At 30.8% G+C, this 12500-nt stretch overlaps 1 protein-coding gene and 1 long non-coding RNA gene across 3 annotated transcripts in view; one reads left to right on the forward strand and one right to left on the reverse strand.

Moving 5' to 3' along the window:
* Positions 1-12500, reverse strand: part of LOC106874470 (rho guanine nucleotide exchange factor 7) — a 146341-nt gene that overhangs the window by 31305 nt on the left and 102536 nt on the right. The gene's annotated exons all lie outside the window — the stretch shown is intronic.
* On the forward strand, positions 4257-6758 carry LOC149136530 (uncharacterized). Of its 2 annotated transcripts, none has more exons than XR_016241039.1 (2): positions 4257-4508; positions 6597-6758. It is a non-coding gene; the product is annotated as an uncharacterized LOC149136530 (long non-coding RNA). The 2 variants fall into 2 exon arrangements; XR_016241040.1 differs by lacking the exon at positions 6597-6758 and adding an exon at positions 5505-5634 and having other exon boundaries at positions 4384-4508.

Below are 12500 nucleotides of genomic sequence, written 5' to 3' on the forward strand. Positions count from 1 at the left end.
ACCTTATTTTGTTGATCCAACTGACTGCAATAGTTTCTTTTTAAAATAAAATTCCATAAATAAAAAAAAAATTTTTTTTAAATATTTTCAACCTTGTGAATTGTTTTTACTTTCATTTCTTTGAATTTTTTTTTTTCTCTTCTATAATATTTGTTTCACAATAAAGAAATAGTAATGTCTGAAGAATAATGCCTAGCTGTATAAAAAGGTCAGCGAAATGTTACCTTGATGGTTATTTTAAATTTGCTTTTAGCCTTCATGTAAACAAACATTCCTGATAAAATCTAGAAGGAAATGAGTAGTGCAATTTTAGAAACTATCAGGTAGTATTTCAAGAAGTTCTTTGGAGTAAGAAAGACAAAGCCTTTACTTCCATGTCAGTTGTAAATTGTTTGATGTAAATAACTTATTTATTGACCTCACTTGGATTACTCCAATCTGTGGAGAGATAATGTTTTGTTAGATTTGGTTGTGAATATAGTTGTCTATTTTGACACGTCATTGATCACCCTTAAAAATTACCATATGTATTTTTGATGTTTTTGTTTTTGGAAACAAAAAAAGTTTTTCAATTTTTAACTGACTGAAGCAATTTGAAACATTTCTGTAAAAACACTGTTATATTACAGTTTAAATCTTTGTCTACTTGTCGATGTGCTTATGTTGTCAAGGAAATACTAGCCAAAACCATTTTGTAGCCCCCTCCTTCCCACATCTGCTACAAGACTTCATACCTCTATGACCATTTATTCCACCCAATGAAATGTTTTTAAAATGCTTATTTTTTTTTACAACTGTGTAAAAAAATAAATGTTTCAAAAAATCTTTTCCAACAGCCTTTATTTTTTTGTTTTTTTATCGGTCATCTTTTAAAATGACATTAAAAAAAAGAAATTGAGATGCACAACAAATACAACAGCCTCCCACCCCCTAAAAAAACAAACAAACTGAAGTATCAAATTAATAGTAAGTGAATGCAAAATTCTGTTCATACATTTCTGATCTTTTGAGTCTTTTGGAGTGGGTTTATATAAAGAAATAAAAAAGAGTCTTCAACTTTATTTGACTTCTGCCTTATTTTTATGTTGTAATATCTAAATTCTAGAAATATTTATTAATTGTGTCTCTTATTGAGATAAATGATGAAACCTATAGTTTTTTTTTATCTTGAACTTTAACATAAAGTGGCTTTTGACAAACACTTTGCTTAACATTATTTTCTTTGTTCTTATGTGATTTTTTCTCTCCATAATAATGTATTAGCTTTGTCATGTTGATAGCCACCCACATTATGCTCCTACACAAAAATTTACTATCTGATTTTCGAAAGTTTGCTTAATAAAATCAAGCTGAAATGTTTTTGCAATGAGAAGAATCTGGAAATTCATTTCTTTTAGTTGGCTTCTTAGAATTTTTTCAAAATCTTTCAGTTGCATAAAATACTTGAAAACACATAATTTGCTAAACTTTAAACAACTGGTCATCGGTAACTTAATTTTCTTTGGTAGTGTTGCCATAAAATCTTTTATGAGATAATAGAAAGTCTGTCTTATCAGTGTTTTGAAGTGTGTGTTTGTGTGTGTGTTTTCACTCACTATTATTATTATTATTATTTTTTTTTTATTTTATTGTAATTATAAACTAAAATTGTTATCTGTATAATGAACAGTCTATCATGATCCCATGATAGGTTTAGGTGAAATATGCTATGAAAGTAATTTAAGGAGTTTTTTCAGAAGACTGACTGTAATATTCAATTACTTTATACTATTTATGCTAATATATTAGTAATTCTTAAATTATTATTTCTGAATAATAGAAACTGTATTGATCTGTTTCAGATTATACTGGGACTAATTTTGTGATGTAACTGGTTATTTCTTCTCTTTGAAAAAATAAACAGATGTAAAAGAAATTATTCAATACCTCAACTTTATTTTGAAAATGGTATTGCAGTTTCTTTTTTTATATTTAATATCACCCTTAATTACTTATAGGTAACATGTATAATTAAAAAAAAATTAAGATAATGTATTGAAATCATGCAATAAAGCTATGGTGTCAAATAGGCTACTGATGATCCTTGTCAAGAAAAGTTGCTAAAGAAAATTCATAAGCTGGGAAGTTATAAAACTTCCAATGAGTTGCAATTAGGTACTTTAAAAAAAAAATGATTGATGTTGAATAATCATGAGCTCTGTTATTTCACTCCTGGATTATCCTTCATTATCCAGATCACTCAACACAAACAAGAAATTGAAGTAGTCAACCTCCTTTTCTCCTTAAAATGTTTTGATTTCTGCTGACAAGCATGAATAAGCAAGTTTATCATTATCTTGCTGATTACATCATGCAATATATTTCTTTTACTGCATTTTGACTGACAACCATTTGGAACATTTTTAATCTATGAATAACCCATAATCTCTGATGGCCTACTTATATGCTATGGGATATCAGTGAGGGTTCATTTAGAGATAGTCTTTTATATCTTTTTAGTAATGCCTTGTGATGACCTGGGTACAACATGCCTTAATGCCGATAGCATTAACCACAATAGAATAACAGAATATTGTTTTATGGATGGGCAATCATAATAATCTGCCCTGAATACTGTGAAATTGCTTAGTTGGCAGACATTAAATTGCAGCACAATATCAACAATATTCAAACTTATGATGTTTTCAACTTAATAGCTCTCAGTTACATTTGTCTGAAGTTATAAACTGAAAGCTTTTATAATATTCAATCATCTACTCTAATTCTACTGTTTACAATTGTATTTATGGTTTTGGTTCATCTAAAACAATTCGTAGGACACTGACTCTTTAGTGTAGCTGCCTATACAATACAATGATGAAAGAAAATATTTAAAATGATTATTTATATTGATTTAGTTTGTGGTGATTTTGAGAGAATATTTTCTAGATCTATAAAGAAATATTCTCATGGGTTTATTCACAAATGAATTGTCCAATACAAATAAGATATTCCAGCTAAGCAATAGTACTGCTAGCTATTCACACTCTTCATCTAAATATCTTTCTTATTTATTGTTTTCAATTACTAAGTATTTTGTGTTTTAGATATTTCATCTGACCTTATTTCTTCCCAACTAGAATTCTCTCGTGTTACACTTGACTCTCTTAATTTCCTTGTGTTTGTAATTGTTATGTATGCACACAAAGTGTTATCATTTTGATTAAATATTTTGACTTAGTGTAAACTGGACATCTTATTAGATTTTCCAGTGAAGGCATAATTAGTTATTGATTTTCTCTTTTTGCACAAGTATTCACAACTGTCACCAAGTCCTGAAATGCATATAACTGCAATTCAAAATGTGTGGTTGTTTGGGTTTGAAAAACAGAACTTAACCACTCTTCTGTGTGAGAAACAAAGTTTAGTTTCATTTTAGATAGAGCTTCCAGTCAAAAAACTCTGTTTGCACCATATGCATTTAATATCTAAGTGAATTTTTTTCTTTTATTTCATGTACCATAGCAGCTGAAACCTCAAACGATGAGCTAGAATTTGGTGATATTATCTATTATTAATTTAATTAGAGAAAGATAACTTAGACTTGGAAAAAAGCAACCAGAGTGACATTTCAGTATCATCTGTATACAACTGTGTGGAAGTATTAATTGGGCTTTTCAGTTCTGAACAGGAGTGGAGTGATCACATAGTTGATCATAGTATTGATGTTTTCATTAGTTAATGATAAGGATATTAAGATAAAAAATTAGTTTACTGATATATTTTACATGTAGAGCCTCAGCATACTGGTTGATGTCTGAAAACACTAATTTATTAGTCATATAGGCCTTACAAATCTTTGAATGGAGGATATCCAGGTGTATAACTGCCAGTGTTCTCATTAAGGTTTTTAAAGATTGTATATTAGAAATGTTCATATTAGGGTTATTATGTAAAAGGGTTGTTTGATTGCTATAGACTTCTTAAAAGTATTTTCATTCCTTTTTTTTTATGTAATGATTTATTTTTATGTTGGTTTATAAATATATTTTTAGTTCATGTAACTCAGATGCAAACATGTTTTCAATTAATTTAGCTAATTCTATTATGCTTGGTTAATAATTCTCTCATTATTATACAGTTTATTTAATTTAGATTATTTCAAAGGTTTTATTTCTGCTCCCCACCCCTTCATGCTATCCACATGAACTTGTAAGGTGGATAAATTTGTTGTTGAGTCGATACCTTATGTTGGATTGTTTTTGATCATTGAAAGCTATCAGATGTTGTTGCAAAACTCATTTAATTGTTTGGGCATGATATTTTATTTATTTTACTTATATTTTCATCTGGAAAAAATCTAATGAGGAACATGATGTCTGCTCCTATTCAGCTGTGTCATTGGTCTGTTGATATATTCAGTTCTCCCTTATCCCCTCACACTTTTCATGCAGGTCTAAAGAAAAACATCCAAGAGATGGTTGCTCCAATTCAGAGAAATAACAAATTGCGACTATGTCCAGTAACTGGTAAGTGTTACTAGAACTTTCCACAGGCCTGACTTTGACATACCACAATTTTAGTCTCACTACTAATTTGTTTTGTTAGTGTGTTCATCACCGAGTCTTAATTTGTTACTTGCACCTCAGCTTGTCTTTTGATTTGGTTAAAAATATAATGGATTAATTATTTCAACTCACTAAATTATCCCAGATAGGTGAGAGTTAAATGAAAGAATTAAACTTTGTTTATATAAAGCACACAAACTTATGGAACTAAAATACTTTATTTTAAAAACTTGTTTGAAATTCTTAAGTGTGTCAGTTTTTGATAAGTCTCAGTGTAACTCTTCAGAGAACTGCACTTATTCTTTGGTGAAAACTTGGATTATAATTATTTTAACATCAACATATATATATATATATTTATAAATGCTATGCAATCAGATGTCAACTGTAAAAAGAGGTTTTCCTTTTAGCTTTAGTTAGAAATAACATTACTCCACCAAAATAGTAATGAACAACTTCTTTTGATTTTACAATATAACTACACGTTTGCTGCATGTCAATTTATTAAAAAGATTTTGATAATGTTTATTTTGAAAGTTTAAATAATTTCTTGGAAAAATGTTATCAATCATATCATTGAATAATTCTATATTTTAGTGCATGTTCACACCTCTTAGAATTAATATCAATCGGTAAATGTATGTGTGTGTGTATGTCAGACACACGCACACTTTATATATATATATATATATATATATATATATATATATATATATATTAATCTGATGATATTATGTGGTAAAAGCATGTTATTTAGTTTAAAGTTATTGTTGAATCCTTTGTTTACATTACCAATTAGATGAGTATCATTCATAAATACTGATAAGGACTGATGAAATAAAAGCTTTTATCTTTAGATTTCTTTTTCTCTTTACTTAGACATAGAAACACCATTAAATATAATCCTTCATTTGATCATGCATCTAATTATAACTGTTCTTATTTACACTTTGCAAGTTTTGTAGAAGCTGAAGGTAACGGAAAATCAAGAAAAACAAACATGAACACTTATTGAAGCAGCTACAACTGAGCTGCATCTCTCAATCATGTGTCAGGAATAACTTCCCACATTAACTTTGGTAGATCATCAGCTTCATGATATGTATCTCTGCCAATAACATTAATGTAGTTGAGTTTATCCTCAAAAAAGATGTGAAAGTCATCAAAATGTAACATCTGCTATGGCCAGTTGGTAATTTTATAGTGGTGCTAATAAAGTCTACCTACATCAAGCAATGACATTAAAGATGGAGGGAATGTATCCACGACTACCCTGTGTGGTCTTGTGCTTTTAAGCAAATGTTTTTAGCCCTCAGGTAAAGACTGGTGTGTGATCCAACAAGGTGAACTTGCAGCTTCAAATTTTGGCTCCACAGAGGAGAATGCTTCAGGGTATATATATATATATTTATATATATATATATACACACATGCGTTGAAGAAGCCAGGATTTGTTGACTTTGAAACACTCAGTTGCCATATATTTTTAAGCTTGTTGCAAGCACTGCATGTAGCATTATTTATACATTGGGCAATGAGGATGGCTTTACATGGTTGTTTAACCTGTTAGGTATAACAACCTTCAAACTATTTCCTTCAAACTACATCTTGCCATCCTAATAAAAGGATACATTGGATTAAATAGCCTAGAGTATGCTTTAGCAGAGAAGGCAGGATGATCATGGTTGGGATGCCTTTGAGGTTAACTTTTGACTCTCTACTCATTCCAAGAATATTCACTTCTGATAACTAACGTATTTGAAACTTGATGACACTGACACTTTTAAAACTAAGTTACTCAAAGAGTAGAACTATGATTATTGGAATATATAAGTAGTATACTCCCATGCAAACTGCCTTTTTTCATTAGTGGAAAAAGCTAGTGTTAGGAGGCATGCGAATATGCATGCATACATATATACACATACACCAAAATAAAATGCTTTGTAGTGAAAAGTAAGGTGAAGAGTTTTGTTTTCATTTAATATATTGTGGTTATATGCTTAGCAAGACTTATTCCGTTTTAGACTATTGAATATTTATTTGTAGGTACCAAAGAAGAAATGAAATGATTAAACTTACAAATACCATTGTTTTAGTTTTCAAGGAGGTTGCTGTAGATGTACCATCATTAACAATGATAATAATAATAATCTACAAATTATTCTATATCTAGATAATAGGAATTGTATTTAAGTCTAGAATATCTGAAGTTTAGTTAATGCTGTAAACAACAATAGTAAGCAAAACATAGAAATATTTCTGAAAAGCAAATAATAAAATCTCTCTACATTCCAAATGTTCTTTATATTAAGTAAATGAAAATTAAATAAAGAAATGACACATAAATCACAAAGCGAACTGTTTATATTATGTTCTTGGTTGCTTCGTTTTATAAACTGTTTTTTTTTTTTTGTCTTTCTTAACTTGATATAAAGACATCTGTACTAAGTTTGAGAATTTTAAGTTGAGGATGATTTGCATGTTACCAAAGGTGCTATTTTGTGGTTTAAATTGCATGTTTTCATTGTGTGGTTTGGCAATCTTCATATACATGGCATACATGTCTTTTAGTGAATAATCCAATTGTTTTCTGTGTATATTTTATACTGTGCTATCTTATTATATATAGATTTATTGTTGATGGAATTGAAGAAACAAAAAAAAAAAATTAATCTTTAAATCTTTGACAGAAATATTTCTCATATCTGATCTGCTTTAACAAATGCTTGCTGTTCAGTGTTGTAAAATATTGCTTACATTTCTACTCAAAGAAAGTAAAAACAAAACAAGTATAACTGATTGTGCACTCTTACTTTCTGTTCTAGTTATATATATACCACAGTAAGATCACTATCATACTTTCTTTATCGTCTCACAGCAAAACATCATATGAATTTTGAAGTACAAAACTATTAGCAAAAGTAAAAAATTATTAATTAATTCTTCATCGAATATTAATAGTGTAGAATAGATAAGCTTTCAAAAGAAGTGCATGTGCGTGCACACACACACACACACACTGAATAATAGGTCAGTGGAGTTATGTATGATTGACTTTGAAGTGTAAATGAAGCCATATCAAAATAACAAGCAGCTGTCAACTGGAAACCTCGTTCGGGGATCTAAGTTTTAATGCTAAATCTGTTGGCACTTTTGACACTTCACCAGACAGGCTGATCTATTTTGCCATTGATAAACTGGGTAAGGCAAGGGGAACTGGGTGAATTAAGAGTCAGGAATATATACATATCTTTAACAATTAGAGATATTAAATATCTGTCTATATGTGTCCCGCTTCTTCCTGCAGGTACAGTAGGGTTCTGTTTTCTAATGAAGTATACTTTTATAATCTGGAAGTTAATAGTATCCATCTATGTGTCTCATTAAGATGTATTTCTTGATGTGTCCTCAGCATGATAAATATTTGCTGTAATACTGTATTGGCAGATGTTACTCTGTAACAGTGTTTTGTTTTTCTAATTGTAACTGCTATTTAGATGATCCAATTTATAGGTTTTCCTCCTCAGAAGAGCAAAGTGTGCTTATATCCTAAGATACTACCTGTTCCGTAGCTGACACTATAACTCACAAGAAATCTACCACATTAGCTACTGTTCAGTAAGATCAAAGAGAGCCACTAGATAGTGTTAGCTACTGTATTTAGAAACCTATGTGATTTAGAAACTGTCCTGCCACTGCAGAAGTTACTCATAGCAGAACGCTTTTACAAAACATCATCACCCATCACAGATTAACATACCAAAGATATTTAAAAATACATACATCTTAGCAAGTGACACAGCTGCTGCAAGCCTTGGCATTGTGGAAGTGCACTTGATTAGATAGTAGAACCCTAATTTGAACCATAAGGGAGAGCTACATGTATGGAAATGCATATGAAATATCTTTGAACAGTAAAAGCATGAAAATTACCTGATTTCTTTCTTTCCTACTCCACTCTGTCAAATTTATTGATGAAAACACAAATCATTCCATCTGATGAAGTAGTATGTAATCAAAATTGCTCAGACTTAGCATCGAAACTTAAACTAGCAAATAGGCCTTTAGTCAACAATTTGCTTTTGTCACTTTCATATAATATTATTTTGCTATTTTATTTTGTCACTTTATTGTAAATTGCACATAACTGCACTGACCTTCAGCTACAGTACAAATCTTATATATACATTATTGTTATTATTATTAATTCTTATAAAAACCACAAAAAGGTTTTGAAATACAGCTACCCAGGGTTTCCTGGCCAAGATATTAATTTATTTCTCCATTTCTCAAGCTGTTAAAAACAACAAGATGGTTAAGTAACTAAATTGCTGGACAGAGATCAAGTGTTATAGTGGATCAGTGGAAGGAAAATTTATATCTAGATACAACAACCATCTTTCAACCATCAGACACCCTGAAAAAAGACTTCCAATAACTCTCTTGGCATCAATCTTAAAATTTAAAGATGTGAACTGTCAGCTAAAACATCAGATAGGAGATGCATTCTAAGACCAAACTCTATATTTATAAGTCAAAAGGATGTTTTATATGTTTGCTTGAAAAACTGTCTTAAAAAAAAAAAAACCTAAGAAGCTCCATTGATTCTCTATGTCCACACTTTAAGAAATTTGTCTTATAAGGAATTAGAGATAAATCAGCAGATACATCATAAACCATTCCAGTGTTGGTTTATGTAATTTTGATATTTGGAACACACTGCTTATATTTACTCTGAAGTTGATCATCTCCCCTGTGTTTCTCTCTGTCTTTTTCTAAATGTGTGCCCTCATCCAAACAACAGTTACATCAAATGCAGTTACTAAAGCATCTTGTTGTTTTTAACAACTTGATAAATGGCAGAATATATTAATAGTTCAGTCATGAGACCCTGGGTGACTGTATTCCACAGGGCCTTTTGTAGTTTTTAGTATAATGATATCTTTACTCTCTTAACTGATTGAGTACTAAACTACTTTTTGAAAATCTAACCACACACACACAAGGTGAAACACTAATTTCAAAGACGTACAAAACTCTAATCTCCTTCCAAGTAGGATCCTCTCACTTCAATACACTTATAGTGCTCCAACCACTTCACAAAGGCCCCCATGGAAGTCTTTCGAAGTGTCTTCTTGCTGAACACTCATACATTGTCTTCAATGGGAGAGTCCATCATATGCACACATATGTATATAAATACATGTATACATTATATATATAAATACATATCAATTTTAAGTTTATCTCTACAGATTTTGTATAGAAACTAAAGCCAGCACTGAAAGTTCTGATGTTTTATCTCTGAATACATCCATGTAAACAATGCTGAATACATCCATGTAAACAATGCTGAAGTTGTTGCTCCTTCAGCACCACATTCAATTCATTAACTATCCACAAACACATTGCTTAACACCCACCAAGTTTAGCAGTGTAACACTATTGGATTGTCCACGTTATGTATTAAACACATTCCTGGTAACTGGTACATACATATCATCAGGAATGTGTTTAATATGTAAATTGCTCTATCCAATAGTGTTGCACCACAAAACTTAGTGGGTATTTAAGCAAGGTGTTCATGGATTCATGACTAGTTAATTGGTTGGATGTAGTGCTAAAGGAGCAATAAGAACTCTTGAAATATGCACACACACTCCTTACCTATTTTTTTTTATCTTTGATCGCATTGTTTACATAGAAGTATTCAGATACAAAACGTCAGAACTTACAGTGCTGGCTCTAAATTCTATAGAAAATATGTAGAGATAAACTTACAAGTGATTGTATCACACTGCTAACACAAAAACTAGGACACAATATTTTCTTATAAACCTTTTATATACTCGGTAGTATATAATGGATGCAAAACAAAATACAGTGTCACTTTAAGCAATTAATAAATACACACGTGTATATATATATATATATATATATATATATATATATATATATATATATATATGTACATACATGTGTGTGTGTATAAGCACATATACACACTTTATAATCTATCTAAATTCATTTTAAATTTCATCACTTATTCAATTGTTTCTGAGGCAGCTTTCACATAATTCCAGCTGCAACAATGAAAACAGAAGTGTAACAATTCCATCCACAAGAAGTGTCTCTATATTGAAATATCAGTTCTTAAGCTAATGGCAATAATACTGAGTGTTTTCTGATTATTTGGGTCTAAACAGATGTTACATTAAATAATTTTCAAATCTTTAAAGATCTATGTCGGCTTCACAAATCATAGGGATACGTAGAAGCTCTTCAGGTATTAATGAAATGATAGCCATTTCATTAACTTTATAAAGATGTTACTAATTTTAATATTTTTATTCAATTAATATTGAAGTGCACCAATTTGCACATTTAATATATTAACTAATGGTCTAAATGCATTCCTACAAGCTATGCAGTGGAAACCCAGTAGGTTAAAAAGCTTATTTCATTTTTCTTGTTACTGTTGTATTTCCAGCATGATTTCTTTAAAATGTTCACTACACACACACACACACACACACACACACACACACACACACACACACACACAAGCACACACACACAAGCACATACATATATATGCACATACACGGTAACATGTAATGAATGCAATATTGCCACAAATAGATGAATAGATGTAGTAAGTGGTCTTTATAGCATCTTTTTGTGAAGTTAAAAGAAAAAAGTGTAATTACATCTGATAAGAAGCTTCAGTTAGTGTGTGTGTATGTATATATATATATATATATGAATGCATTCATGAATGTGTTTATGAAAGGAGGTGTGTATGTGCGTATATACATAAACAGTTGTGTCTAACATATGTAATACAGTGAGTTGAACACTTTAATTAACTGAAAATATCTTTGATGAGGATTCCATTGCAGATGGGGAAATCTCAAAATATCATAGAAATCAGGTGATATACTCCCATAGAAAATTTTAGAAAATAAAGAGAATGTATATAGAGATGGGCCTCATTTTTAAAACCAACTAGTGAAAATAACTGTCATTGTTATATCTGATAAGAGAAGCATATCCACTTCAGCTAAATTTTAAAATGCTTAAATATATATTGATGCAGAAGTAGTGATTCTGATTGTCGGTAACAATGATAAGACTGGGAAATAAACCTCAAGGGAGTGTTCTGAAAACTTTCCATTATCTCTACATGTGTGTATGAAAAAGGAGTTCACTTTCTAATCATGTAGATGTGGGCTCGGTCCTACTGCATGGTACCTTGGGTCAATGTGTACATTGAGCATACTGGAAATAGATTGTCTTAAATGCTCAGATAGCTGTTATTAATAGCTTCTGTTACCTAGGAGACATAGGGGGAGTATAGTAACCAGTGTAAAGATAGATTGGAAAAGTTCAGGAAGTCATATTTACTGTTGGCAACAAAATCTTTTCCCTCAGAGTAAAGGGCAGATTGTATGATTTTTGTGTCAGAACTGTGATACTTCATTGTAGTGAGACAAGCCTTGACTGCAGAAAGTTTGCAAAGACTACAAAGAAATGAAGGTAATATGCTTTGGTGATGTTAATGTATATGAGTACCAAAGTACAGATGAACTAAGATAAAAGTAGGGTATAAGAGGGACCAGGTGTAATAAACAAGAGAAGTGGCTGCGCTGGTATGGGCATGTGATGCATATGAAGGATGACTGCTGTGTACAGAAGTGTTTAGCACTTGGAGTTGTGGAACATGTGGAAGATGGAATTCAAAGAAAACTTGGGGACAAACTGGTAAAGACCAATCTGAAGATGTTGCATCTTCAGATTGGTCTTGTAAGACCAGATTCCTCTTGTAAGAAATGACAAAACCATGCTGACTGGCAATAAACTATGCCATAGAATACCCTTCTAATCATGGCAAAATGCATCCTAAAGTAAGTGGAGTGATTATGTGCTGTAACATATATCTGTGTGTGT

This window comes from Octopus bimaculoides, chromosome 3 (assembly GCF_046866305.1).
Source record: "Octopus bimaculoides isolate indiv1 chromosome 3, ASM4686630v1, whole genome shotgun sequence".
Taxonomy (NCBI): Eukaryota; Metazoa; Mollusca; class Cephalopoda; order Octopoda; family Octopodidae; genus Octopus; species Octopus bimaculoides.